The 23,963-nt window shown below is 41.7% G+C and overlaps 1 protein-coding gene across 9 annotated transcripts in view; it reads right to left on the bottom strand.

Annotated features, from left to right (window-relative positions):
- Nucleotides 1-23,963, bottom strand: part of FYN (FYN proto-oncogene, Src family tyrosine kinase) — a 213,754-nt gene that overhangs the window by 81,486 nt on the left and 108,305 nt on the right. For 3 of the 9 annotated variants that reach the window (XM_070449950.1, XM_070449948.1, XM_070449952.1), the window contains one exon: nucleotides 8,902-9,072. The exons of the other annotated variants lie outside the window; for them this stretch is intronic. The gene's annotated coding sequence lies outside the window, so the exon portion shown is untranslated. The remainder of the gene's footprint in view (nucleotides 1-8,901; nucleotides 9,073-23,963) is intronic. 9 annotated transcript variants of the gene reach the window in all.

The following is a 23,963-nucleotide window of genomic DNA, read 5'->3' as shown; positions in this document are numbered from 1 at the left end:
GCATTTCACAACACGGGCAACTTGACAAAGAGTTTTGGTTCAAGGCACACTTTCAAATTCCGAATTAATGCAACCAATCAGAAACTAGGGAGAGAATACATGCTTTCCAAAAAATAGTCTTCAAGTAATAAATCTCCTTTGCACAACTTTTCCCACGTAACCTAGGACAGACAATCTTTGTGAAAAGGAAGTCTCTCTATGCTTCTGAGGTATGGCTGACCATTTTTGCGTGTAGGAGTGAGACCAAAGAAACAGGAAACTGCTACGTATTAAGTGTGAGGTACAAAAAGTGGTGACGAGCAGTTACCCAGTAGCCAGCCTGGAAGAAAATGTCTCAGAAATGAACAAAGATTTTCTAGCACTTGGGGGAGGTTTAGCAAGTAGGATGAACTTTTCAGTCCTCCCTTTTCTTAATAGTTTCTTTTTAAGTTTCAGTATATTTCACACACAGTTCAATGTTTGCATCGTACATGTACATACAGTTCAATGAGTTCTGACAAATGTATATGTCTGTGTAACCTAAACCCCGAACAAGACAGAAAACATTTTCATCACTCAAGAAAGAACCATATATGCCCCTAGACAGTCAGTCCCACCTTAGGCAAACACAGTTGTAACTTTTACCACCATAGACACGCTTTGTCTGGTCCAGGATTTCATAGAAATGAAATCTTACAAGTTGTGTTGTGTGTGTGCTCAGTCATGTTCAACTCTTTGCAACCCCATGGACTGTAGCCTGCCAGGCTACAGGCAAAAATACCGGAGTGGGCTGCTATTTCCTACTCCAGGGATTTTACCCAACCCAGGGGTTGAATCCAGATCTTGTGAGTCTCCTGCATTGGCAGGTAAGATTCTTTACCACTGTACCACCTGGGTAGTATAGTAGTTTTTATTGCTTTTTATTCATTGTAGTTTTCAATGTTGAACAGTATTCTAAGGTATGAAGATACCACTCCTTGGCATGTGTTTAATGGCCCCTTCTCTTGGGGCTTCCCTGCTGTCTCAGCGGTTAAAGCATCTGCCTGCAATGCGGAAGACCCGGGTTTGATCCCTGGGTCAGGAAGATCCCCTGGAGAAGGAAATGGCAACCCACTCCAGTATTCTTGCCTGGAGAATCCCATGGAGGGAGGAGCCTGGTAGGCCACAGTCCACGGAGTTGCAAAGAGTCGGACACAACTGAGCTACTTCACTCACTCACTCAACTCTCTTGTTAAACAGAGATGCAATTGCCTACCTAAGGCAAAGTGTAAAGGACAGGTGTGGGTTTGCCGGTCAGGCAACCTGGCTGCTGCTCTCTATGCTATCGGGCGCTGTGAGTTGGCTTTGTCTTCAGAATCCTCTATCAGCAACAGGGATTAGAACTTCAGGCAAATCAGGACAAGAACAAGAGAGACCACTGCTTGTCAACTGTCTTAGTGCTCTATGTTCAGATCATAGGAGCAGATGAAAAATGGCCCCCAAAAGAGAGATGCCAACTCATGGAGAATTCAGGTACTCAGGATAAATGGTTAGACAAATAATTTAGATGCTAAAATATTCTTAAGAACATCAAAAGGTGTCCACAGAGGCCTGCACACAGCCTAAGAGTCTATACCATTTTCCTTCTCACCATCAATGCTTTCCTGTCACAAGCAGCCTTGAGTAAGCAGAGGGAGGTAGTCTGGCAGAGAAAGGAAGGGACAGGAAAGTATTGTGAGAGTTCACTGGTTCTCAAAGAGAGAACTGCATCCAAGAATGCCAAGGAACAACTCTGGTGTGATTTTAGTGGTGTTCAACCAAGAGGTGATACTCGGAAGCTTCAAAGAAAGTTGAGTAGGTCTCCAGTGAAAAGGTTTCCCGGGCAGCAGAGGCAAAAGCAAGGAAGGAAGGAAGTCATCTTGATAGTTTTATATTCTAAACACTCTATTTTCTTACTCTGTGAAATTGTTTAAAGAAGCATCACAAAAGATCCCAAATGACAACCCAAACATGGACTGTCTTCTGTACAGCCATCACAATTCACTATGAAAACCAGGCATGAACATTGTTCTGCTGACTTGACACACCCTATGTGGGTCAGCTCCTCCCTTGTCCTTGCACACGGCTTCTCCTTTGAATTGGTCATTTTGGCTCCAACACTCCCACTGTTGTTGGAAGCGATGTAGGTTCAGTAAGTCATGCTGAAGACACGATTGGAAAGAGAAAGCAAGCAATCTCAACTCTGGGCTGAAGCCTGATTTGGTTCCAAGAATCATATGGATGATGTACTTAAAAAGAGGTGGCAGGCTTCCTTTCCGTTTTTCAGACAAATTAAACCTACTTGCTCTCTATTTTGTCCATCTTGTTTTTATGAAGTCATTGCAAAGCAAATAATAACAGTGGTTATCATTTTTTGTTGAGGTCTAACTGTGTCAGATATGGTGCTTTCGGCTTCACTCTCACAAGCCTTTGAAGTAGGTACCATTATTATTCCTACTTCAATGATGAGCAAAACAAAACAACCTCAGTGTCTAGTCATTCATTACTATTCCATGTGGTGCCTTTGCCCGGCTGGTTGGAGGAGGGGGTTGGGAGATGTGAAAGATGATGCGTGAACAAACAGAAAGCAAAATGATCCTCTTCTTTGATCTCCCTCCTTACATATTTTAACATTAGATTCTGTAATTAGGTCAAAGTGAGAACTATCACTGTTGAGAGCTGCAGCTAAGGTTTAATAATTATTTCTTAGAAGCCAGTTAATTAGACTGACTTGGGATACAGGCTTTGGTATACATATTCATTCTGACAGCAGTTACAGTACAAGACAGCTCATAAATAAAAACCATTTAGAACATTATCCACAGGAAACAGCTGCAGCTGGTAAGGAAACTTCTGACATTAAGGAAATGGAAGACTTCATGGAATTAGAGGAAGGCAGGAGTAATATATCACACAGTAACACTATCTTAGCAAGAGCTGGACCATGTTTTCAACAGATAAACTCCCCTTATAGCAGTTCACGCTTGCTTACTTCTCCCTGGATCTTCAGCAGACAAGCATGAAATATTAAGAGCAAAAATGAAAGGAAATGTGAACTAGATTCATAGACATTTACAATTTCAAGGGTTAGGGGGTCTGTGGTTTGGTGCAAAGCTTGGGCCTCCTCAGCCTGCAGACCTGCACTGTCCAATATGGTACCTGTAGCTGGTGTGAGCTGAGATGTGATGTAAATGTAAAGCATATAACCAGATCTCAAAGACTTGGTATGAAGAAAAGGATGTAAAGTACCTTATTAACAAATTTTATATATATTGATTGCATGTTGAAATGGTAATGTTTTGGATATGTTGTCTTAATTAAAAGACATTATTAAAATTACTTTCATCTTTTCTTTTTGCTTTTTTAAAGCAGCTACTTGAAAATTTAAAATTATCTGTATGCCAGGATTTGCAGTTTCATTATATGTCTATCAGACAGTGCGGACAGGTACTCATAATCGAAAAAATTAACCCAAGTTGAGATCTGATGTATCTGATCAAAAGTGTTGAACTATCTGCAGTGAAATATGTTCCCTAAGAGGTGAATAAGATGATTTGGTAGAAAGCAAACACTGGTACTGCTATCCTTTCCGGATTCACTGGTGACCTCTGGTAAGCCACTCACCCTCCTGGGCCTCGCCTCTGCAATGCTTTGATCCACAGAAGCTGGAATATTCCTTCTAGCTCTCACATTTTGAGTCTATGGCAAATTCCTAAGGACTAAGAACCAGTGGGTGAAGGTGAACTTTAATTTTTAATATTTGAATTTGAATTTTAATACTCTCTCAGTATCTGCAGCCCAAATGCTGCCTGCTGTTCTCTTACATGTGATGGTGTGCTTTTGATTAAGTCTTTTGGGAGCAACAGCTAAAATGCAATGGCAATAATATCATGTTTATGACATAGAGACTGGGCTACTTTAAAGAGAGGATGCTGCCATTTGTTCTGTGTATGCAAATAAGTGGGCTTTAGATGCTAAGGTTACATGTCTAACATGGAAGAAAACTTAAAAGCTCCTTAATAATCCCATAAATCCTTATTAAGAGATAAAGCCAAAATGTTCTAAAATAGCCTGAAGGAAAGCAAACAGAACAAGTTATTCTTTACATTCAGGTTCTACCCTGTTTCTTTGTATTTTCAAAACATCTAATTATTTTCTGGAAGTTATTCTGCATCTCCCAGGCAAATTACACACTTTTTATATGATTTCAGAGTTTTTCCTAAAATGGTAAAAAATTTCAATTTAGGGAACTCAATTATAACTAATAGGGTAAAATTTCAGCACAAGACAAATAGCATTCATGGCGCCATAAATATTTCAAATAAATATATGCTTGAAATCTATGTGTAGAAATCAACTTGGAATTAAGAAACATACAGATAACTGCCTCTACCATAGGGATGGAAATCTTGCTTATGATGAAGACCTCCAGAAATAGTGCATGATCTCCCCTGAAAAGAATCTCAAAATTTACATCCTCATTTCTGTGGAATTCCTCTGTTAGATCTAATTTAAATCTGACATCTTTAATGTCTGACCGTGTAGCAATACCACGTTCAAATGCGACAATGCACTTGTCCACTTTGAAGCTGTCCTGGCCTTTGTTTATGCGGCTCCAGATGCCTTCAACTGGGACTTTCTGTAACAGGACTATCTTATCACAAAACTGATAAGCCTTGCCTGTACTGGAGGTAAGCCAAGAAATGTGCATGCCTGCTAAGTCACTTAGGTCGTGTCCGACTCTATGTGACCCTATGGACCATAGCCCACCAGGCTCCTCTGTCCATGGGATTCTCCAGGCAAGAACACTGGAGTGGATTGATGAAGCCAAGAAACACCTGGTGAGAAAGGAAGTGTTAGGCTCCCCTCCTCTTTTATTCTCCTCTCCTCTCCTTCCTTCTTTCCTTTCTTGATTAGTCTATCCATATCGTGCCAATACAATCCATGTTTTTTTTTTTTTTTTGTTTTGTTTTTTAAAGCTGGAAATTTTCACTGAATTATTGAGATAAATGGCCTGTCCTTTGGTCATTCCAACTCTGGGGGAACTTACTGCAAAAACCAAAAAAGGGACTCCAACATCACAGAGTAACAAAAGAATATACTGGCCACCTTTGCTTTTGAAATTGGTGGAGCGGGAGTCCACCATGAATGAAAGCAAGTCTCGGTGAGTGTATTCTGCAAGATAACAAAATTTTACTTGAAAATGTGAAAAATGACCCTGCATTTCTTTCCTTTGCCCCTATCTACAGAACCACATTTGAAAAAACACATTTGAAGAGAAGCAGCTTAAAAAGAATAGCTTCTGACTGGCTTTTCGTCAGCATTTTATACTTTTACTCTTTTGTTCTTTTCTTGTTCAGCCTCATTCTCCATCATTGCACCGTTTTGGGGGCACTGCGGACAGGACGTCTGGGAAACACAACATATATTAGTCCATCTGTTTTCTCTGCGAATTTTTTTCAGCATCTTTGCGTGGCAACAGGAAGGATGTGGGCTCCCTTTCAGATTCAAATGAGGTTGATCAGCCCTCGGTCAGGTTGACAACATTGTGCTTTTGTTATATAAGTTGGAGAAAGCCAGAACCACCTTCTCTAGGTTAGGGTAACCGTTTCATCCTGGGGCTTACTCTCTATTTTTAACATTAGATCTCTAGCCCACCCCTCACCCTAAATAAAAACAAACAAAAGCCCCAAACTGCTGACACAGTACAGCTCGAGTGCATTTTTCTATTGAGAGAATTATTATTTTTAGAGTTGAAAAGAATAATTCTTCCAAGTGGGTTCACAGGCATTTTAAATTGTAAAGGACAAATGTTCCATAGTGGCAGCATCTCCTCCTTTCAAGTTATTTCTGAAGCTTGAGGAATGTGGTAGGAAAAGCTTATCAAGCCCCTTTCCCAAATACACATCCCTAAGCATGCAAAACTAAGGGGTATAATGAAGCAAACAATCAAACTCAGACTTTTGGCCTAATTCTTAAAGCTGGATGTTTATTACTTATACTTCCACAAAAAGATCAAAGCAAAACCGTGACACAAAATGTAGCATAGTGTTGGCCAAATATCTTATTATTGAATTTGGGAACTGTTATTAATTCTATTAGTCAAAACACTGTGATCTTGGCAAGTTATTTATCCTTTCCAGAGTCTCAACACCACACACCCATCCAACAAGTATGTCCTGACTATCTACTAGGTGCCTGGACCTCACTGAACTGAAAAGGCAAATAAGCTATTGTCTCAGCACTGGAGCAGCTTTTGATAAAACAAGTACACAAACAATTCTATGCAAGATAATGTCACTTGGAAGTTACACAGTGCTCACAGGAGCCTGTGTGTGTGTGAGAGAGTTGCTCAGTCGTGTCTGCCTCTTTGTGATCCTGTGGACTTGTAGCCTGCCAGGCTCCTCTGTCCATGGAATTCTCCAGGCACGAATACTGGAGTGGGTTGCCGTTCCCTTCTCCAGGGGCTCTTCCCGACCCAGGGATTGAACTTGGGTCTCCAACACTGATCTGAGCCACCAGGCAAGCAGAGGAAAAAAAATTACTTTCAGTGGAGAAATCAGTCAAGGCTTTATTGAGAAAAGCATTTAAGTTATCTCTTGAGAAAGAATCAAGATTTATAAATATAGAAATGGATTGGGACATTCCTGGCCTCTGGGACTTTCAGAGCAAAGATGGGCGTCAGGGAGTCAGAGGGGCATCAAAGACACTTATTAGGAAAGAGCGATGGATCCACTAGGTGGCGCAAGGTCTGAGGAATGGGGAGGTGGCTGCCATGAGCAGATCACCAGCCAAGGGAGAGGGACACTCAATTCAATGTGAAAGACAAACCCTGAAGAGCTCTGAGCCAGAGTGACTCGGTCTGATAGCTCTCTGCAAGGCGGCTCAGTCCAGGGAGCTCCTGGACGAGGGACACACAGCTAGGAAGAGGTTTTAGTGGTCTAGGCCATGTTAATGAATCTTGATCTTGATTTAGGAAGCTGGCAGTGAGGGTGGGATGGAGCGGGTAGACAGAGCTGATGACTGGTAGAATGGGATAGGGGAGTGTAGTTCATTTCTAACATTCTAGTTGACACATTCCAGTATTTTACAGTTAAGCATAAGTGAGCGAAATTGTTAACCTGAATGCCAGCAAAAATAGCTTTGGGTGAAATTCAATCCCATTTCCATATTTGAAATCTCAGCCTCAACTGATCTTATGAAAAAACTGGTTCTATGGAAAAAGTATCAAGGAACGCTAGATGTGAAAAAAAAAAAAGCCAATTGGGTAATCCTACGAGTGTTTCAGCATTTGGTCTGATCTGACCCTTCATGTAGGATGACTTCAGAGGATGCATAGTCAGCCCACTTTCTGTTTTGACAGGAATCAGAGAAATGTCGTTCTTTATGAACCTCAGTAATCTAACATCCAAACTGCTACTGCTACTAAGTCACTTCAGTCGTGTCTGACTCTGTGCGACCCCATCCCTGGGATTCTCCCGGCAAGAACACTGGAGTGGGCTGCCATTTCCTTCTCCACTAACATTCAAAAGACCTTTCATAATCCTTGGGGAACAAGATAGAAAAATGTGGGCTGGGTATCAGGACAGCTGATGGCGTTGATCAGGGAGTCCATGTCTACCTGGAAGATGACCTCAGGGATATAACACAGGCCTGAGATCTTTAACAACCTTGCCAACATCTTAGATGAAGATAGGGAAAATTTGCTTGATAAAATGTTCAGATGAAATGAACTTTGGGAGGGATAGAAATGCTGAAGGTGACAAGCTCAAGACACAAAAATATCTTGATGGGTTAGAGTAAGTAATAGGCCAGAACTGAGATGATAAAAATTAGTGAAGGAAAAAATGTTGCATAGTGCAGGATGGGGGATATGGTTTAGCAGCAGCTTGTGTGAAAAAGATTGAGGGGGTGGCGTGTGATGAAAGTAATTTCAATTTGAGTCAATTGTTTAATATGCCTGTTTAAAAGCCAATGTGACCTAATGAGGTATTTACTGAAAAATAGCATTAGATCTGGTTGCACTTAAGTTGAGGTTGCAAGAATATTTAGAAATGTGGGTGCTTTTGATATAAGTATGTTGGGTAATGTTGCTTCACAAACTTAGCTTGAGTTAACCAAGGAGAGAGGTTTTGCTGGTTACCGTGGAAGTCCTCTCTTAGTGAGGCTGAGCTAAGAAGGTTAACAGACCACAATTAAGGGGCTGATAAACCAGAGGCTGCTGTTACCCATTCTGAGCAAGTCTGAACTTGGAGTATTTAAATTGCAATGATAATGAAATACTCAGTACCACAAGAGACCAAGTTAAAAGGGCAATATTGCCCCACTGTTGTTGCTGCTGCTGCTAAGTCGCTTCAGTCGTGTCCGACGCTGTGTGACCCCATAGACGGCAGCCCACCAGGCTTCCTCGTCCCTGGGATCCTCCAGGCAAGAACATTGGAGTGGGTTGCCATTTCCTTCTCCAATGCATGAGAGTGAAAAGGGAAAGTGAAGTCGCTCAGTCGTGTCTGACTCTTCGCGACCCCATGGACTGCAGCCTACCAGGCTCCTCCGTCCATGGGATTTTCCAGACAAGAGTACTGGAGTGGGGTGCCACTGCCTTCTCCATTGTCCCACTATTCCTTCTTAAATACAATGCTAAGCAAGGTTAAGACACTACCTGCCCTGTCTCTCTGGAGGTGGGACTCTTCAATCTCCTGAATAGTCCTGGGCGCCAAGAGGAGCGTGCTTCCTTGGTGGTTGGAGAGGATGCTGAGGGCAAGTGGGTGGAGTGCCTATGACTTACAGCCAACTCTTGCAAGCACAATAGGGTACTGTTCCCACGGGGAGGAGATTTTCTGACACCTCTTACCACCTTCCCTCAGTGTATAAACTGTGGACTTGGACTTCCAAACCAACACTTACTTTATGTCGGCAAATGAAGGGCAAGTTTCCTCCTGTTCTCCATTGCTGTTGCTTAGTCCCTCGGTCGGGTCTGACTCTTTCATGACCCTATGGACTGTAGCCCACCAAGCTCCTCTGTCCATGGGGGTTCTCCAGGCAAGAATACTGGATTGGGTTGCCATTTCCTTCCCCCTTAGAAAGGGAGAGGAAGGGTTCTCCATTAGAAACACAGAAATCATGCCGGCTAATTTGTAAACAAAGTTGGATTTTTTTTTTTTAAACAGGAAATTTGCTCTGGTGTGTTATTCTCCTTCCTTATGCAGTGTGGCCTTCAGAAAAGAACCACATGGGCCTTGATTCTAAGCACACACTCTTGCATTAAGCACATGCTTGGAACAATATGCAACAGCCATGGTCTCTCATCACAAAGGCCTCCCTTGAGAGAGAGAGAAATCATTACATATTGAGGTCAGTGGGTTTTGACCTCTATGTAAGATCTTTTCTTGAGGGGTTTCCTTAAAAATTATCCAATAAAGTATTCCTTAAAAACACATGTACACACATACCCATATATATGTGTGTGTGTGTGTGTGTGAAATCTGAAAATCTCTCAAGCCATGACTGCATAGAATCCAGAACTTGTCCATAAAACAGAAACTAAGATATTGGATGGACAGGAAATTATATGGGGAAAAAACTAATAAAAAAATGAAAATTGCTTTGCTTAGAGAATAAATTTTAAGCAGTCTTTAAAAACCTGATGGCTGGTTAAAAGAAGGAATGTTTTCTTATGACTCATTTTAATAATGAGAACTTCCCAAAGTTGGTAGAGGGTATCTTGACACTAGAGATTTCTAGAAGAATTTGGATAAAGATATTGGTTGAACTAGATGAATTTTAAGTCTCCTTCAAGCATAGCAGCTCTACGGTTTTATGATACTTTATCCCCTTGAAATATACCAGTGTTGAAGCTAAGAAAGTAATCAGAAGATGAATGCTTTGGGGGCAAGGCTTCTGAGAAGTTGGATTAACCTAAAAGTTTAAGGAAGGAATCTGTGTTCTGAGACAAAGAGGACAATACCAGTGAAAAGTTCTTTAATACTTTTTCTGGGAAATGGATATAACCATGTAAAAAGCAAATCATCAGAATCAAAAGGACAAAGTTATAAACACAGTGAGAGATTTTTAACAATACTTTTCTTAGTGATTGACTAAGTATATAAAAATTTTGAACTATGAAATTAAGAGGTACCATCTAATGGGTATATTTAGAACTCTATCGCCCACCAGAGAATATGCATTTTTAAAAAACATTTCATGGAATGTTTCAAAAAAATTGATCACATACTAGACTATGAACCAAGTGTCAAAAATTTTTGTGAAACTAGTATCATACTAACAACATTCTCTGACAACAAGAAAAATTTTTAAGTTAGATGCCAAAACAAGATGATTACTGAAAACTCTCATTTGTTAAGGATTTAGAATGACACTGCTAATAATTCATGAATCAAAGAATAAACAACTGTGGTAATTATAACATTCTTAGAACTGAGTGATGCTGAAAATATTCCATAATAAAACTTGTCAGATTCTAATAAAGTTGTATTTAGAGTAAAATACTTAAATCTTATCTTAAAAAGGAAAAAAGATAGATAATTAATGAGTATCCAGCTCCAGAAGTAAGAAAGTCAGTAAATCCAAGGAAACTGGACAAAGGGAATAACAAAGGATAAAATTAATAAAATCAGAAAATATAGATACACTAAGAAGGATTAACAAAGGAAAAGATGTTTCTTTGAAAAATTAAGAAAATAGACAAATCACCAAAATTGATCAAGAAAAACACAGAAAAGAATGAAATAGAGAATGAAATGAAATAGGAATGAAAGAGAGAATGTAACTACAGGTTCAGCAGAGATTAAAAATAACAACATTCTATGAACAATTGCATGTCATTAAGTTTAAGAAATAAAAGATTTCAGAGAAATTTTTTGACTCATCATTTAAAAATCTACGCGTCCCTCTGCCAAAGAAGACAAAGCCAATAAACACTAGGCTCAGATGGTTTTACAGAAAAATAAGAGGCAAGTTTCAAAGACAGAAAACAGAAAAGCACTAGTATAACCTTTGCATCTAAAGCAGACAGGGACAGTAGGAAAAAAAAGGAGAATTACAGGCCAATCTCATATATAAATACAAACAAAAAAATCCTAAAAATTTTTTTAGCAAACTCAACCCCAGTCTATAAAATATATCATGGCTATTGGATTTTTTTTTTTTTACCAATAATGCAAGGATGGTTTAACTTTAGAAAATTGACAACAATGATTTCCATGCTATCAGATTAAAAGAGAAAACCCTGGTAATCTTAAAAACAGACACAGAAAAAGCATGGAATAAAATCCAATTACTTGTGACTTAAAAAAATAGAAACTGTTAGCAAATTAGGATCAAAAGGGAACTTTCTTCAACTAATAAGAAGAATTAACCAATTCCCAAGAGTAAGCATCATCCTCATTGGCGAAATATTAGCAGCCTGCTCTTTAAATCTAAGAGTGTGTGGAATAAACTAAGGAATAAACTAAGGATGTGTGTTTGCCATCCTTCTTTTTAACACTGTGCTACAGGTCCCAACCAGAGTAGTAAGGCAAAAAAAATAAACAAAGATTGCAAAGGAAAAATTTTAAATTATTTATGGATATGACTGGTTACACAGAAAATCTAAGAGAATTACAGGTCAATTATTAGAATTGATAAAAGGCTTTAGCAAACTGCCAGGTAATTTGTCCAATATGAAAAATGCTGTTCCTATGCACCAGCAACATACAAAGTAATGTTTAAAAAATAGAACACAGCTTATTTTTTCTTGACCTTCACCTCCTCCTCTTCAGCATTGGATGATTAAAAATAATTAAGAAAAACAAGTAATCTAATTATACTGCAAAACTCCGAGAGGCAGGGAATATGAGATCATGGAAGGCATATAGGATTCCTCTCTATTCTAGGCTTCCCACAGAAAAATACCACTGGAAAAAAGTGAGGCATTATAAGACGTGGTTACCTTGAACTGTGGTGAATCACACATATTACTGGAAAAGAAACACAAGCAGGAAGTTTCAGATCTCTGTAAATCAAACTCTGCCTCAGAGAAAAAATAAAGCTGGCAACTTCTATGCAGCTTATAATAAAGTCAGCAGAACCAGCCCTCCAGTGTCCCAAATCAGGAAGAAGTGTCTTAAGTGTTTAAGAAGTGTCTTAAACACTGGTCAAGAGGTAGGTACAGAGAGGGGGTTGAAGTTCTTTAATGCTTGGCCCTTCATCTATGTGAAGATAATACTGAGGGTTACTTAAAAATTTTGTTGCTGTAATTTCACTACAATCAAGCATGGAAGGACATTTAAATTCTAAGAACTACCTGTTCCAACTGGGACCCCTAAACTCTTACTCTATATTCAGGTATATCTATCAGTGTGAGGCTTGGTTAGCTCATGCTTTTACAGTCTTAGAGAAGTATGCTATCGCACATGTAATTCTCTCCTTCTCAGGGGCTGATTAACTATTTTTGATGAAGTGACACTAGAAGTGAGATAAAATCTCATACGGAACATTCTATATTCATTTGCATGTGTCTGCTCAATTCACTTAATGAAAATAGGTTATCTGAAAATATCACATTATGATGCTGTTTTTAAAAATATGTAACAACCTCATTTGCTGGAAACAACCAAAATGAGCAAAAATAGGAGAATGGTTTCCTAACTGATTGATCAAATAAATTATGATACAATCCTACAATGGAAGAGGATGCAGCACTAGAATCATATTGAAAAATACTGAACTGGAAAAATATTCATGGTCTATTGTCAAGTTAAAAAATGAGAAAAAAATTATTTAAAAAAATAAATTATTTTAAATAATTTCCAAATTTATATAAGGAAGGGACATTGAACAACATATGAACAATGTGCATGACTGTCTCTGTGATGGAATAAAAGGTGACTTTTGTCCTTTGTGATTTATTTCCTAAGTCCTCTATATCAGGGGTATGTATGAATGGATATTATTTTTTTAAATTTCATCATAATGAAAGAAACTACATAGACTTCATAAAGGTCTAAAACACAAACTAAGCCCAGTTCCACGGCAGCTAAGAAGAGTGTCCTTAGCCACTAAGAAGAGTGTCCTACTGACAGCTCTACTAGAGACGACTCCTGTTCTAACCCTGGAGAGGTCGTATTTGGCCCAGGAGAGACTGGGAGGTTTTGATGGCCAACCTAAGGAGGCATTTCCTTCCCTTAGCTTACTCTCACACCATCAGCAGGGGACAGTGCAGAACCCAGCCGAGCACCTGGGGCAGCAGGACACTAATGAGAATTCTGGGCATGAAGAAAATTCCACTTACTGCCTCTATGTCACTCCCTTGCTCAGCAACTTTCCCAGCCTGGCTTCCAAGCCTTCCACACCAGGGGCCCTGCCCCTCTTCCAGCATCTCCCACTGGCCCAACATGAGCTCCACTCGTGATGGTACACATCTCCACACAACTGCCCGTGCAGTTTCTGCATCTCCAAGAGCCAGGTGTTGGCCCATCTTCCCCCTTCAAGGAGCCTTCCTCAGCTCCTCAGGCTACACTGGTCTCCAAGTTACTCCGTTCCGTGGCTTGTTCCCAGCATCCAGCAGGTGGGGTAGTCACCTTGTTTCACTATTTCCTGAGCATGGCAGGCTCTCTTAAGGGATAGGGCCAAATCCTGTATCTCTTTGATTCTCTCAATTCTTCCATCACCTTCTCCTAGTTCCTACTACAGGGCTGCAATACAGTAGGTTCTTAAAACCAGGAGAAAGACTTTTAAGGTGAAGTGACTTCCCTAGCCCCTTTTCTGACAACAACTGATGAGCAATGTCTTTCTTCCAGTTTGTTTCCTGGCCTCCTTCCCTCTTTCCCTCCTTCTTGCTTGTCCCATATTACATTTTCCTTGCTCACTCTTCACAGTCTATAGCTCTATGGTTTCCTTTAGCGTCTCCAGCTCTCATTTAGCTGCATTAAGGGTAGCAATTCAGAATGCAGCTGATCCTGTTCTCTCGCCCTGGCAGCCAGGTATTCCGAGTCTGCTGTACCCTCCGTGTCCCATCCCACTGAGGGCCACTAACTTCATCCCCTCCTCCCTAGCTCTTCTTGTTCTTCAGGACTTTGGTGGGTTGCATCATCCATTCATTCATTTATTCACTCACACATCCAACACCTAGTTACTCAATGCCCTCTGTGTGCTGGGCACTGTCACTTAAACTCATAGTTGTAGGTCTTCTTTCCTCAACTCAACTGGAAATCCCCTAATGGCAAGGGCTGTCTGCTACAGTTATTTAAATGTCACCAGAGAATCTAGCGGGGCGCTCATAAAGTGCTTGAAAAATATGTAAGTGACTGATTGAAGCTATAAAGAGAAAACAAAGCAACAGACTTCAATTTTCAATCTACTCCCCTCCCCTTTGTGTATGACTAGCAAGAAAGCCCAGAGACAAAGAAAAACTCCAGCGGGGTGAACATAGCCGTCATTTCAGTCTGAGTTTCTGCCCAGGCCAAATGAAATGGTGATATATGTGAAAGCACTCTTTAAGCTGTGGAATATTTTACAAATATGAAGCATAGACATCACCATCATGATCATGCATTATCCATACCTCGGTGTGGAAAGTTTGATTTCAAACAATAAGCAACCAAGTCACCCCATCTTGCATGCGCCTACAACCAGCAGCAAAACACACAGCTTGGAAAAAAAAACAGCTGACAGGCTGACAAAACCCAAATGGAAAATAAAAATGAGCAAGAACAGCCACACACCAAAGAGAGCAAGCCCGTACTGCTTGGAGGAAGAAATCCTCTAATTGCCTCCACACTCCTGCTCGCTTCCATCTGCTTGCATTTAAGGAAGCCCAATTCCTGGCCCCTCGCAGCTTCGGGGAAGAAAGAAAATGCGTCCCAAGTGCTTGGATGGCTGTAGCAGGCAGGAACCAGCAAGGACGGAAGGTCCACAAGCAAGTTTAGACTGCAAATTGGGCAACATATTTAATGTCTGTTATGCATAACTGAGCAAACTCTCGTTCCCGGTTGTAAGACCACATGAAATAATAATGGCAATCATTCTCAGGAGGAAGGCAGTAGTGCAGGCAGGAACACTGCAGCAGTCTCCCCATCCCTAGCCTAGGAGCCCCCCTTCACTCCCCACCCCCCGCCAAGGAGTTGCAAAGGATCCAGGCTGCAATTAGGCTTTCTGTGGGGAAGTGACCGTAAGTCCAAGCATCCACCTCCTTGGTGTGGTATAACTAACACCCCATGGGGGTCACCCTTGGCAAAGCTCCCAAGCTGTAATCTTTGTTTTCAGAAATGCCAACCTTTGATTCTAGACTCACTTTGATCATTTCTCCACTGCCCTCCCTACCTGATGCCACAGCCTCCAGCCTGCTGCCAGCCTTTACCCTTTCTGGGCTGCAAGCTCAGGATGGTCCTGTGCCCCACAATGTGATGGAGCACCCCAAGGGGGCAGTTAGATAGTACACACACTTGCAGCATCCTGGAGAACAGGCAGTTCATTTTTAGATGATGAAAGCATGGATGGGAAGAGACACAATGTATTCGCACCAGCAGTGAGCAGCAGGGATGTGAGCCCTCATCTCATACTCACAATATATCATACAGATGAGAGCGAAGGGAAACCAGTGCTAGGTGGGCCCAAGACCATGCTGGGTGACTTCACACACATGTGTGCACTCAGTCACCAAGTCGTGTCCAACTCTTTTGAGACCTCATGGACTGCTGCCTGCCAATCTCCACTGGCAGGGGATTTTCCTGACCCAGGGATCAAACCTGCATCTCCTGTATCTCCTACAGTGGCAGACAGATTCTTTATCACTGAGCCACCTGGGAAGCCCTTTCACATACCTGCATCTGAGTTCAAACCTTACAATATTCCTATGAGATGAGCTCAGAGGAGTTAAGCAACTTTCTCCAAGCCTCACAGCCAGTAACGGTGGAAGCTGGGATTCACGTCCAGGTCTAATAACAAACCTCGCTCTTCCTTGTAGCCTGTACTGTCTGGACACCTCAGGATGAAGGACACTGATGGAGTACTTAACACAAGAGACAGTTACCTCTTGAGGGCTTTCGATTCTACTCAGAGTATAATCAAAAGAGAATGGTGTGATGGTACGAACATCAGTGAGTCATATGGACCCCAAGATTCAATTGGAATTTTGGAAATCAGTGAGTTAGGTTGTTACTTGAAATTTCTTGGTTCCCTGATATGATCATAGTTTTGCAGTGTGTGAGGATTCTGGGTACATAGCTTTTGTATAACTAAGCAGCTCCATCATCCACAGCAGGCTCAAGCTAGAAAGGCAGAGCTCTCCCTGGGCTCGGAGCACTTGGCCTTGAGTGCTAAGGGGCAGGCTGGGTGATGCAAGTGGCAGCCAAGCCTTGGCTGCTGGGACACACAGTTTCCCCTGGAGGAATGGGAGAGGGCTGCTGGCTGTACTCCCAGGGTCTCTGTACCTTCAGCAGTTCCTGGCCAGCTCCCCAATCAAGGCAGGGCCTGTACGACACGGTAGAGTGGTGTGGGTGGCTGTTTTGTGAAGTAGTGTAAAAAAGTTATGTCCTTCTGTGCTAAGGAAGTGCTTCAACATGCAGGATGTATGTTACTATATAAAATGTCGTTATGGGTAAATGACTGAATCCCACCTAAGTGACCAGAACTGGAGAATTGTCTATCATCATGTCCTTCTCACAATTAAGGCATCCAGTTTTCTGAGTTCTCTAAGATCTCACCAGGGAATGGAGATAAGGTCATTTTCAGGTAATTTCTATCACTGGCTTGCTATTTTTAGAAGTTTACAAACTGTGTCTTTTGAACAGATATCCATAGAATGGATATCTGAAACTAGCTTGTTTATGTCCTACTTGATGAGAAAGACAAAGTCTGCTTCTGCTGAAATTCCTCCCCCCCACCATTATTTTATTGTGAAAAACTTCAAACACAAAGTTTAAATGACTTTACACCAAATGTCCAAACACATCTAGCTTTTGATATTAACATTAACTGGTATTTGCTTTATCATACAGTTGTACATCTGTCCATATGTGAAACCTGGACCTACTTACTTTTTATGGTCCTTATTCTTCTTAGGTGTAGCTTAGGGGGAAAAGCAGACTTCTCAGATGCCTCTGGGAGTGAACCCTACTTGAGCACTTACTAATTGAGAGCCTGGGCAGGTGTGTGATTTCTGAGAGCTTCAATTTCCACAGTTATAAAATGCGGGTAACCAGCAATCCCACTTCTGGGCACACACACCGAGGAAACCAGATCTGAAAGAGACACGTGCACCCCAATGTTCATCGCAGCACTGTTTATCATAGCCAGGACATGGAAGCAACCTAGATGCCCATCAGCAGACGAATGGATGAGGAAGCTGTGGTACATATACACCATGGAATATTACTCAGCCATTAAAAAGAATTCATTTGAATCAGTTCTAATGAGATGGATGAAACTGGAGCCCATCATACAGAGTGAAGTAAGCCAGAAAGATAAAGACCATTTACAGTATACTAACACATATATATGGAATTTAGAAAGATGGTAACGATAACCCTATATGCAAAACAAAAAAAGAGACACAGATGTATAGAACAGACTTGTGGGCTCTGTGGGAGAAGGCGAGGGTGGGATGTTTCAAGAGAACAGCATCAAAACATGTATATTATCTAGGGTGAAACAGATCACCAGCCTAGGCTGGATGCATGAGACAAGTGCTCGGGGCTGGTGCACTGGGAAGACCCAGAGGGACTGGGTGGAGAGGGAGGTGGGAAGGGGGATCGGGATGGGGAATACATGTTAAATCCATGGCTGATTCTTGTCAATGTATGACAAAAACCACTACAATATTGTAAAGTAATTAGCCTCCAACTAATAAAAATAAATGAAAAAAAAATAATAAAATGCAGGTAACAATGCCTGGGACTGCTGTGAGGAGTAAATGTAGAAAAGTGGGGGAAACACTTGCAGGGACAAGTAACCAACGTTTAGTTCACAGATTACACTTTTTTTCTTATCTAGGAAATAAAATTGAATTAGTCAGAAAGTAACAATAATCCAGGCACAGAAGAACAAGAATAGCAGAATGTGGATAATCCCTGGAGCTGGGTGATCATGGGGGTCCATTATGTGACACTGTCTACGTTCTATAAAGTTGAAGCTTTCAGTCATAAAACAATAAAAAACAAACTAGTTCCTGGGTTTTGTCAAGAATTAAAAAAAGAAACCTATATTTGAAAAAAATTAGTAAGAAATCTCTGAGGAAGTAATAAAGTAAGAAGCAATGACTCTGGGGTTTCCAGGGTAGGGTTAGGGAGGCCCCGTCTTCTCATTCTCACACTTACACTCTCATGGGATGGGGGTGGGGAGGAGGAAGGATGGACTTGGCACTTTGTACACGCTCCCCAGGTGATTGGTTCACTACTGGGTGAGAACCTTTGTATCAGAAGAAAAGTGTGAAACCACACTTTCCAGCATATTAACTGCAAGAATAAATACTTTGCATAATGCAAAGCTTGTGCCTCCAGCTAATTTGCAAGCAGATGACAGCACGTGGAACCCCTGATTTAGCAGAGTAAAAACGGTTTGTAACCAAATCACCTCCCTCTGTAAGTCAGGGGTGGGTTAATGAAGGACCCAATTAGACTGCAGTCTCTCACATTGCTTATCAACTGTCTAAACTTGTAGAGCTAAGGGGTGCCTCAGTGGTTTTCAGACCTGAGAAATGTGGAGGAAGAAAAAGCCTGTGAACAATGTTTAACAGAGAAGTGAAAGGAAAGGCTTCACTTCTTTCCTTTAAGACAAAAGAGTCACCCTTCTGTTTCGGTCCCTTAATTCCTTCCCTTTCCTGCTGGGGCTCATTCTCTCTTGTTCTCCTTGGCTGGCTGCGGGCAGCCAGGAGGGGGCTGTGATGGGACCGCTATGTGAGGCGGTGCAGGTCTCCAGGAGCCCTCGGTGGGGGCGGAAGCAGGCTCTTTGTGGGGCGAGATGGCGGGGGAGCAGCTGGCCAAGGCTAGAGACCCAGGGGAACAACACAGTGGCTGCCTCTCTGTGGTCCTCCGCAATGAGGGGAGAGAAGAACGCCAGTAGCAGAGGGAAATTACACACTCCCACACACACTCCCTCAGAGGACCCAGCTGGGCTTTTATACCCATGTGTAACTAACTGAATTCCGTCCCTTCAAAAATCATATGCTGAGGTCCTAATTCCCAACACGTCTGTACCTGGAGATAGAGCTTGTACCGAACTTGTTGCTGTTCAGTTCCTCAGTTGGGTCTGACTCTTTGTGACGCCACGGACTGCAGCACGCCGGGCTTCCCTGTCCTTCAAATCTCCCAGAGTTTGTTCAAACGCATGTCCACTGAGTCGATGCAACCATCTCATGCCCTGTCTCCCCTTTCTCTTCCTGCCTTCAATCTTTCCCAGCATCAGGGTCTTTTCAGTAAGGTTAAATGAGGTCCTAAAGGTAGGGCCCTAGTCCAGTGGAACTGGTGTCCTTGTAAGAGGAAGACACGTGAGGGATGCGTGTGCACAGCGAAGATGGCCATCTGCAGGCCTTGTGAGAAAGAAGAGAAGGCTCACCAGAGAAAAAGACTCTCTGATGAGAAAGACAAGGTTGGACAAGGAGGTGAATTTTCCAGCCTGAGGGACTAGGAGGAAGTGGCATTTAAGGTGAGCCTTGCATAGGTGCAAAACTATTATTACATTTAGAATGGATACACTACAAGGTTCCACTGCATAGCACAGGGAACTATACTCAGTCTCCTGGTATAAATCATAATGGAAAGGAATATTAAAAAAAGAATATATATATGTGTATAACTGAGTTACTCTGCTATACAGCAGAGAAGGCACAACATTCAGTAAATCAACTACACTTCAATTAAAAAAAAAAAAGATGAGCTTGGATTTAACATTGGATTTAGATTGGGTTTAGATTTAAGAGGTGGGCAGAGGGCATTCCAAGAAGAGAGTGAGTGCCTGAGACCCAGTGAGGGCACAGAGGTGGTTTGGTTTTGCTCTGAGATGAAGAGATGTGGTAGAAAGGTGGGACAGACAGACGGTAAAAGGCCATGAATGCCAGGCTAAAGTGTGGAGGTCTTCATCAGAGGGTAAGGTGAGGCTTGAAAAGTTTTTAAACAAGAAAATGATCAAACTGATATGCATGTTAACAAGGGGAACTAAACAGATCTGACAGAGAGTAAGCTGAAGAGATGTGGTAGAAAGGTGGGACAGACAGACGGTAAAAGGCCATGAATGCCAGGCTAAAGTGTGGAGGTCTTCATCAGAGGGTAAGGTGAGGCTTGAAAAGTTTTTAAACAAGAAAATGATCAAACTGATATGCATGTTAACAAGGGGAACTAAACAGATCTGACAGAGAGTAAGCAAGTATTAGCGCCAGGCATCGTGTTAGCATCATGCTTCTTATCTGCTTTCATCTTTAACTGCCATTTTGGAAATGAGAAAGTGAGGTTCTTGGAGGTGGAGTGACTTGCCCAAGACTCTACAGCTGGTCAGCAGTGGAGCGATTAGATTTAATCTCAAGCCGAGGCGATTTTAAATCCCATCCTGCCATTTTATACCCCAGGCCCAGCTTCCGTGGCATCATCTACTTTCTTCCCAACCAGAATGGTTATCTAATGGAACAGGGCTGGAGTGCACACTGCTTTTAGGCTTGGGAAGCAGGCAGACTAACAGCAAAAAATTCCAACACACATGGCATCTCTAGAAATACTGCCTTCCGAGCAAAGCAGTATGTGAGCTGAATCTTGTCCTTCCATGTTATACCAGGGGTGGAAGGTCAGGTCACAGATCTCCCTGTTAAGCTCTGCAGCATCAAAGTAATCAGTGGTGGTAACTGGGACATAAGCTGCAAAAGGGACTTTCCAGATGCTGCTAGTGGTAAAGAACCCATCGGCCAATGCAGAAGACATAAGAGATGTCAGTTCAACCCCTGGGTAGGGAAGATCCCCTGGAGAAGGGCATGGCAACCCACTCCGGTATTCTTGCCTGGAGAATCCCATGGACAGAGGAGCCTGACCATAGGCTTCACGCATGCACGTAAGCTGCAAAAATGTGCAGGGAGAACAGTTGCTCTGGGTAAGTAGGCTCCTCAGCAGTGGCTGTATTTTTTTCAATGCAGTGTCAACAGCTACTCTCAAATACTTTCTGCTCCCCAAATCCTGAAAAAGTATTCAATATCTAGGAAAATACAATGCTGTTTTCTCTGTTTATACTAATGACAGACTCAGTAAGGAATGCCATCATCAATCGGCTTTTTGGCCCAGTTGCTCTTCCAAAACCTCAGATACATTTAAGAATGAGAGAGAGTAAAAATTAGGTTAGAAAAAAGAGTGAATGTTCCAAAAATATAAAAATCAAATCACACCCTGACATGTACTAGCAGGAACTACTCACATATTCTTATTGTGCTCTCCTTTAAGAGCAATTTTTTTTTTTTTTTTAGTCTTTTAGAAGTAATACTTGGAGAAGTAACTTGGGTGCTATTTTGAAAATTATATACTGGCATTATTGCCCTCCCTAGGATACTATTGTGTCTTAATAGTTTGTCAGAGGAAAGGCTAAACTACTGGAAGCATCAATTCAACTCAGCACACCCACTGTGCCTACCGCGTGTCAGCCATGTGACTTGAGCTGGGACAACATAGATCAGGATAAACAAACTGAATCACATCAAAGGCTGCTGAATCACCTTAAAAGACAAATGATGTCATAAAGACCTTGTTTTACTTTAGAACCAAATTTTGAGAGCCATTCCTTTGCAAAAGAGGCAGAATATTCTTTACTTCTTTACTCAAGTTCTCTGGCCTCTCTGTGAATCCTTCCCATACTGCCTACCGCCTTCCACCTTCAAGAAGGCAATGGGGTAGGACTGGGAATGTGTGTATATGTTTTTTGGGGGTCTCTGTCTCTATTTTTGCTCTGCAGATACACTCATTACACTTTACTCTGCATTGTAATTGTTGGACATTCAGTTCAGTCGCTCAGTTGTGTCTAATTCTTTGCGATTCCATGCGCCAGGGTTCCCTGTCCATCATCAACTCCTGGAGCTTGCTTAAACTCATGTCAATCAAGATGGTGATGCCAGATATTGGATATTGATCTCTTCCATAACACAAAACGCCTCGGGAAATATGCTGTGTCTCTGTTTCCCCAGGGCAGGAACGACACTTGGCAATGACCTTTAAATGTTGACTGAGTGGATGAATGATTGTTTCAACTGTGAGCTTTATCTTCAGACCCCAGAGCACATGATAGTCAAAAATGGTGATGGTGGGTATCAAAAATTTCAACGTATGCATGTATTTTAGGATAGTAAGTTTGGCCACCTGATGTGAAGAGCCGACTCATTGGTAAAGACCCTAATGCCGGGAAAGATTGAGGGCAGGCGGAGAAAGGGGTGACAGAGGATGAGATGGTTGGATGGCATCATCAACTCAATGGACATGAATTTGAGCAAGCTCTGGGAGATGGTGAGGACAGGGAAGCCCGGTGTGCTGCAGTCCATCAGCTCACAAAGAGTCGGACAGGACTGAGACTGAACAACAAAGTTCACTGAGGTATAATTTTCATATAGTAAAATTCTCCCTTAATTTTCACAACAAATGCAATTGAGGAAGAACAGATGGTCCTTATACACTTCCCCGGGTCATGTCTTCAGGGACTCTGACCACGAGGCCTGGGCACCAGGATTTTTAACAGCTTCTTAGGTGGTTCTGATTAAAACCCCAGATCAAGAATCCCTTCAGTAGATGATGGTCTGCCACAGCAATCTACATTTCCTTTCTTCTTCTCATATCCAGGCCCATCCATCACTCTCAGTCTACTATTAATATTGAAGATGAAATGAAAACATTTCTACTCAGCACCATACTTGGAAGCAAAATCTAGGTACTCAGCTTCTTGGCTAGGGTCAACTATAATTTCTGGTTATTTAGCAGAAATGTAGCTACTAAATGACATTCTGAAATGAACATGAGATATCCACTCAAAGACATAAAAATACTTTCAAATCAGAGGGAACAAGAGGACTGTGATTTGGGAGTCAAAGTGAGCATCGCTACAGGAGAGAGGTCGAATGAGAAGAAACAGTCCTTGCAACTTACTGTTCTGATTCTAAATGCAACCTTACACCTGAAGTGTTTTAAATGACAGATTTCAGGGGGTCTGTGAATAAGGGAGATGGACACCAAGCCAAAATCTAAAGAAGACAGCATGCAGGAAATCAGGGGAAATGTACTTATCTGGTTTTATGGGGCCATTCTTCAATTAGTGGACAGGCCACAGGATAACATATTATTTTCTCTATTCTTAACTGAGAATTTTGGAAGATGTGGAGGGCTGGATTCTAATTAAGAACAGGGGACAATCTTTTTCCTGGATAAAAAAGGGAAAATGTTAGTTGTTCAGTCGTGTCCAACTCTGTGCGACCCCATGGACTATATAGCCTGCTAGGCTCCTCTGTCCATGGAATTCTCCAGGTAAGAAATACTGGAGTGGATAGCCATTCCCTTCTCCAGTGGTTCTTCCTGACCCAGGGATCGAACCTGGATCTCCTGCATTATGATTTAGATTTTTACAAATCAGGATTTCTATTTGGGGGAAGTCCATCATAACAAACTCCAGGAGCCTGTCACCATTCTCCTGACATTTCTGTTTCTGGGATGTATTACAGGCTAATACTTCAAGTAATGGGGTCAATGGCCAGAGACTTGACATTGAGTGGAAATGGAATCTGATTTTTACTAATGTTTTACTGCAAATAATGCTCTCAGTGTCTTTGTAAATAATGCTCAAAATGGGACTGGTATATTGGGGAAATATTTGATTAGTTCAAAAAGAAAATAAGCCATGATGAATTAACATAGGTATCTCACTATAAAAATAGATAAAAAATGTGTAATGCTTTTTTGGTCTGCTGAGGTCGTGGGGAGCCTACTAGGCAACAAGTATTTTAAGAATCATTCATTGATTAGAAT

The sequence above is a fragment of the Odocoileus virginianus genome, chromosome 19, assembly GCF_023699985.2.
Source record: "Odocoileus virginianus isolate 20LAN1187 ecotype Illinois chromosome 19, Ovbor_1.2, whole genome shotgun sequence".
NCBI lineage: Eukaryota > Metazoa > Chordata > Mammalia > Artiodactyla > Cervidae > Odocoileus > Odocoileus virginianus.
This window is presented reverse-complemented; position numbering and strand designations above follow the sequence as displayed.